The 6,229-nt window shown below is 39.8% G+C and overlaps 1 pseudogene; it reads left to right on the top strand.

Annotated features, from left to right (window-relative positions):
• Window positions 1–572: 572 nt before the first annotated feature.
• LOC147689159 (uncharacterized) lies at window positions 573–2,258 on the top strand (annotated as a pseudogene).
• The last annotated feature ends 3,971 nt before the right edge of the window (window positions 2,259–6,229 follow it).

The following is a 6,229-nucleotide window of genomic DNA, read 5'->3' as shown; positions in this document are numbered from 1 at the left end:
CATCTGAAGTCTATTCAAGACGATGCGCCCGCCACTTTCACAATGGAATCTAAAAGTGAAATAGGTCTATAACAGGCCGGGTCATTACGGTTGCCTTTTTAAAAAATAGAAACAAGTATGGACTCTGTCCAAGTTGGAGTAAATCCCTGTGTGCGGCAAGCTTTTAAGACCATGGTGAGTAGGGGGCCCCATAATTGAAGACAGGATTTACGGGCACCTGCATCAACGTTTGAAAATGCAATTCCTTATTTGCGATTTTTAAGGAATCGCAAATAAGGAATCGCAATTTGAAATGCATGATTTTTTTCGCAATTTTTTTGCGATTCGGTAAAAATCTCAGTTTTTACCGAATCGCATGATTTTTGCAAATTCTTAATTGCGAATTCGCATTTTGCGAATTCACAAATTGCGAAAAAGCACACATGATGAATCTCAATGTGATTAAAACCAGGAAGGCAGCAGAGTAATTGCACACAGCTGCTCCCTGGTTTGTACTGGAGGTTTGGCAATTGGCTATTGGAGCTCAGCCTGGAGGAACTGTAGCAGACTGTGTGGCTGAATCTTTGGGAGAAATGGCTAATGAAAATGCTGTTGAAGATATCCAAGCCAGGAAAAGAAAAACTAAATTCAGTGACCAGGAGCTGGAAATACTCATTGAGGAGGTCACTATGAGGCAGGACCAACTTTTTGGTAAACAATCTTTTAAGGTGCCTGAAGCAGTTAAAAGGAAACTGTGGCTTGCTATCCAAGCTAAGGTGAATGCTGTGGGTGTTGCACATCGTGACATAAATAACTTACAGAAACGCTGGTATGACCTGCGCAGTCGTGCTAAAGAGAGGATTGCAACCAGGATGAAAGCTGCCAAAAGGACTGGTGGGGGAACCCCCAGGGATAGGCCCAATACCGCCCTTGAAGACATGGTGGAAGGCACACTTTCAACTGAGGCTGTTGTTGGAGTAATTGACATTGATACGTCTGAGCTTGCTACAACTTCTGAAGGTAAGAGTTTTTGAAATTTATTTTTCAAATGTACAATGTGAGTGAGAGAGGGCTTAAAAAGATGTTATACCTGCTTCAATTTCACTCCTCTCTTCAACTACTTCATTTATGTTTTCCAAACCTGATAATTAACATTTTAAGTCAGAAAGCAGTGCATCATGGGAGTTGTAGTTTTTTCAAAATTCAAATATGCTAATAAAAATAAGAGTTTGTTAAAATGAATGTTAGTGTTGTAGGAAACCAAAGTAGTCATGCAACATGTGATTTGTAGTTGAAAAGCAATTTTGCAAACAATTTTAAAAAGTGCAAATTAATAAGTAACAGACTGCTTGCACTTTTTCAATCATAGATACACAACAAGAAATCATAGAAAAAGATTTGACAGAGTTTAACACTCAAGAAGGACATGACACAGATGACTCAAATGCTGCAACTTCATCATCTTTTATTTTTCAAAGAAGGGAAAGACACAGAGTGCGCCAACTGCAGCAGTCTGATAGTGAAGAAGATGAAAATGTTAATGTCTCTGAAATGCAGACTGTTGCAACTCCAGCAACCTCTAACCCATTGCAGAGCAGGCGTAATAGACTTCAACAGTTTTATAGGCACCGGTCACAAGCAACACAAAGAGGATGACCTGTAGAGGATAGCAGCACCGGCAGTGTTGTTGAGGATAAAATCCTTAAAGTTCAGCGCCTACAAGGCAAAGACATTAGAGTCATGAAGGGAAAACTTGATCACATCAGTAAAGAGTTTTGTGCCATGCACAACAGTATTAAACAAATGACAAATGTAATTGATAAAGGGCATAAAACAACATCTGAATAGCTAGACCGCATTGCTAATTATTTGGAGACACTGTGCACAGTGATACAGACCCAGCAAGTTGGAAGTGCTAAGAGGCAACTTAGAACAATGACCTGCATGCAGGGTCACACCAGGGGAATGTCTCGGCTTTCAAGCACTACTGCTCAGCTCTGCAAGCAGACAGTTGGCATGCAAGTGGAAATGAAACAAATTTGTGCAGAGATTGCCAGGGGAATGGGGACACTCCAAAATGCTGTAGAAAGAATACAAAGTGATACTGAACCTGCAAACCAGCTTCAAATTGGGGGTAGTGAAGTTGGCAGAAGTATCAGTGGCATACTTTACTTAGAGCACGCCGTAGCAACAGGAAACAAAACATTTCCAGCAACATGGCCATGGGCGATATGATAATTACAGGAAAAGCATTAGGGGTGCGTGGACGCAAAAAATAGTATGGTACCTTTTCAGCTACATTTTTGACAAAAAAAGTTCCATCTGATTTAAAAATCATTGTTTTCTGTTTTAAAATAAAGGCAAAGTAATTTACTAATTCATCAGAATGCATTTAAATTTTAAGCAAAAACTGCATATACTTTTACTTTTGAAAAATAAACAGTTTACAGTCATGCATCTGATTGTCTTGTGTGTTTCTTACCTTTTTTAAAAATAATGTGTTATCTCAGCCCTTCTCCTTCTACCCTCTGCTTCTGGTCCATGTAATCTTGGTTGGGGTTGTTAAGGCTGATTATCATTTTGAGGTAGTACATCATCCACATCCAATTCTATGCCTCTATTAGTGGCTAAGTTGTGCAACATTGCACACGCTGCAACTATTTTACAGCAACTTTCAGGACGATATTGTAAAGCTCCACCAGTCTTATGGAGAATGCGAAAGCGAGATTTCATCACACCAAAGGTTCTCTCTATCACATTGCGGGTTGATATGTGAGCATGGTTGTACTGCTGCTCTTTTCTGGTTGCTGGATTGAGATATGGTGTTAATATGTATGACCTCACTGCATAGGCACTGTCACCTAAAGAAAGTGATAATGACAGATACAATGCATGAGTAACATGTGTCTAAAAGAAACTGGGATATGTTAAAAATAAAAATGTATAATTACCAAGCAAATATCCATCTCCAAATTCGCCTGCAAGCAGTCTTGTGTGGATGGCACTGTGTCTAAAAATGTAGGAGTCATGGGCACTTCCAGGGTAACTTGCCACTAAGTCTGTGATGATAGTTTTAGAATTGCAAATTGCTTGTATGTTAAGAGAATGGTAACATTTCCTGTTGCGGAAAATATACTCATTTTCAGAGGGTGGGCAAATGGGAACATGTGTGCCATCTGAACAGCCAATGACATGTGGAAAATGAGCCATGTTATAGAAATCTAACTTTTGTTTTTAGCAAATCCTGCTGTGTCGTAGGGAATTTGATGTGATGCCTTATCCTTTGCAACATGGCATTCAGAAAAGCATTGAAAAATCTAGAAAGTGAACTCTGGGAGACACCACCAGCAATGGCTATTACACCCTGAAATTACCCAGAGGCAAGGAGGTGCAGTGCACACAATACCTGAACATGGGTTGGTATGGCTTGTGTCCTGCGTGTTTGTCTCTGCAAGATTGGGTCCAATTCTTCAATTAAATCTAAAATTAAGTGAGCATTAAGCCTATACTTATCATATATTTCTGCTTCTGTCTGCCCTAGTAAGGTAATGCGCACTCTGAAAATTCTCTCTTGAATCAACCTTCTCCTCCATCCTGCTGCTGCTCTCAACCTCTGCCTACGTGCCAAAAAGAAAAGTGCTGCAATTGTGGAAAAAGGTTTGATGCTTTCTGAGGTCCTTATATGCACTCTTGATAAATGTCACCTGTTTTGAGCAATTTCGAAAAAATTACCACCAGGTTTGACTTCTTCTTATTTTAAGAATTCCTATTTGCGATTTCATAAGAAATCGCAAATAGCGAATTTTCATGCATTGTAATTTTTCGCAAAAAAATGCGATTCGCTACTTTAGCGATTTATTTTAGGAATCGCAAAGCATTTTGCGATTCCTAAAATAGCAAAGATGATGCATCCCAAATCAAGAAATTGCATTCGCAAACTGCCGAATTTTGCGATTCGCACCGTTTGCGAATGCAATTTCCTTTGATGCATGTGGGCATATATCCTGCCAAGGCGTAAATGGATTAACCTCTGTAAGTACATTTGCTTGAAGATCCATGGTAACACTAATGGTGTAATGATCGCTGAATTCAACAGTGTGAATTACAGCGTTTTGGACTCTATCTGTGTATCTATTGGGAATTAGAATATGATCAATAGTGGAGGACAAACCAGGACCAATAAAAGTGCCAGTAAACGGAACAAGTGATGTGCATAGATTATTCACAAAGCCCAAGTCCAAGTTATACCTAATCACATTTAAATTATCCCCAAGAGGGGAGTGCGAGAAATGGGAAGTATCTACATCATCTTCCAGTATCAAACCGCAATTACCACGTCCAGCATAGTTACAGGGACCAATATTCAAGTCACCCGCTCAAATAAGAAACAAGTCCTTAGAAGTTGAAATTTTTGTTTTTTCCAAATTTTGCGGTAGATTTGACAGGGCAACCTCTCTGTGTGGCAGGGGAATATGATTATAAAAATTGACCAGGATGGTACTATGAGAAGCGTCTTTCTTTATTAATAAGACCTGATAGTATATGTTGGAAACCACAAGATCCAACTTTTTTACGTCGTAACCTGTGTGAGATATAGATACACAACCCGCCCTTTTTTCTCCCATACCTAGACGGTATGGCTGGGGTAGAGAATGTTTTAAATCCATTGATATGCAAAGGGCTATCAACCCAAGTTTCTTGAATGCAAAGGATGACAAATGTGACTACCAAATCTTTAAAAAATGGATTGTATACTCCAATTTATTGGTGGCACCTCTGTTTTGAACCGTAGCTCCTGTTAAAAGGTATTCAAATTGTGGCTAAATTTGTGTCCAATGTGAGTCCTGAGGAAGGTCGGTGGACGAAACGGGTCAGCTGATGTACAAACAGTATATATATTCACTGAAAAAAAAATGTTACATTGGAGTTATGCATGAGGAAGGTAGTAAGATTTGAACTAGTGTTACAGTTGAGTTAAGCCAATTCAGTGCACCCGGATTTTGTGCTTTTTGCATTACCCAGTTTTGGACTTTTTACTGTAGGTGAGTCTCACTACATGTGTTTCACCCATGGTAATCACATGGCAAACATACTGTACATGTTTACCACAAGTGTCCATCTTATAAGATAGGGCACTGCGATGCAGCAAGGGTAAGGGGCACTTGGCTGGTTACAGGTGAACACATGTACACATGCATGTACACACATGTACAGGCTGATCGTGGGAGACTACTGTTCTGCACAGCCCGGTAACTGCACACAGGTAGCCTTGTGCAGTGGGCACTATACAGGATTAGATGTTAACCTGGGGTAGCCCACACTACCTTCCCTGAGTAGGGCTTGGGCTACTCTGCCTGCTCTTCCTCACTACCCTGAGAGAGTCAAACGCTACAATGGGGTGCTTGGTTACCAGTAGGAAGAATTTTGAACTAATTACTTGTGCAGCCCACACAACGAATTACCCAATATTGTATATCTTACATGAAAAACCCTTAGAAATTCACTGAAAAATCACTAACATTATAAGAAACTAAAAATCTGGGAAATTTACAAATTAAAAGTAACTGACATAAGCATATCTCGGACCGCCATGGATTTCAGATGTCATCTGGGATCCAATATGTGAAGTCATAAGCAGATAATCAAAGCGATGCAAGTTACACTCATGTCAGTTATGTATAACGGACAAATTTCCCTGCTTTTTCTTTTTAATGGCGAAGCACAGTGAGGGGGGTTGGGGGTTGGGATATTGGCCGATACCTCACTGCACATGGCCTTCAGCCATAGAGCACGAGATCCTCAGACCCTTTTTTTGGTCCTGTGGGAGTCGCAAGGGAGCACATGAGGGTGCTGCGCTGATCAAGCTCTATTACAAAAAGGCCAAAAAATTATTTTGGGACCACCCCCATCGCAGCCTGTATGTGCAGTTTTACACTATCCAATTCAACCTTGCAATATAAACCTTTTGCCAGATCTAAACGTTCCTTTTTAATACCTATCATATAAGTAATCTCTAGGGTATTCCCTAAACACCCCTTAGAGCAGGGTGCAGTGTATTTAAAAAGTTGGATATGTACTTTTAAGATTTACATGTCTTGGGATTGAAAACCTCTTACATACGATAACATTGAGTTGTCTTATTACATTTAATAAGTTTTAACTTTCCATTAGGAGCAAGTAGGGAAGTCAAGTTTGGTGTCTAAAGAACTGTAATTTAAAACCCTCTTTATTGGTAAAGTCGGATTTCAAG

Source organism: Lissotriton vulgaris, chromosome 10, assembly GCF_964263255.1.
Source record: "Lissotriton vulgaris chromosome 10, aLisVul1.2, whole genome shotgun sequence".
NCBI classification, from domain to species: domain Eukaryota; kingdom Metazoa; phylum Chordata; class Amphibia; order Caudata; family Salamandridae; genus Lissotriton; species Lissotriton vulgaris.
This window is presented reverse-complemented; position numbering and strand designations above follow the sequence as displayed.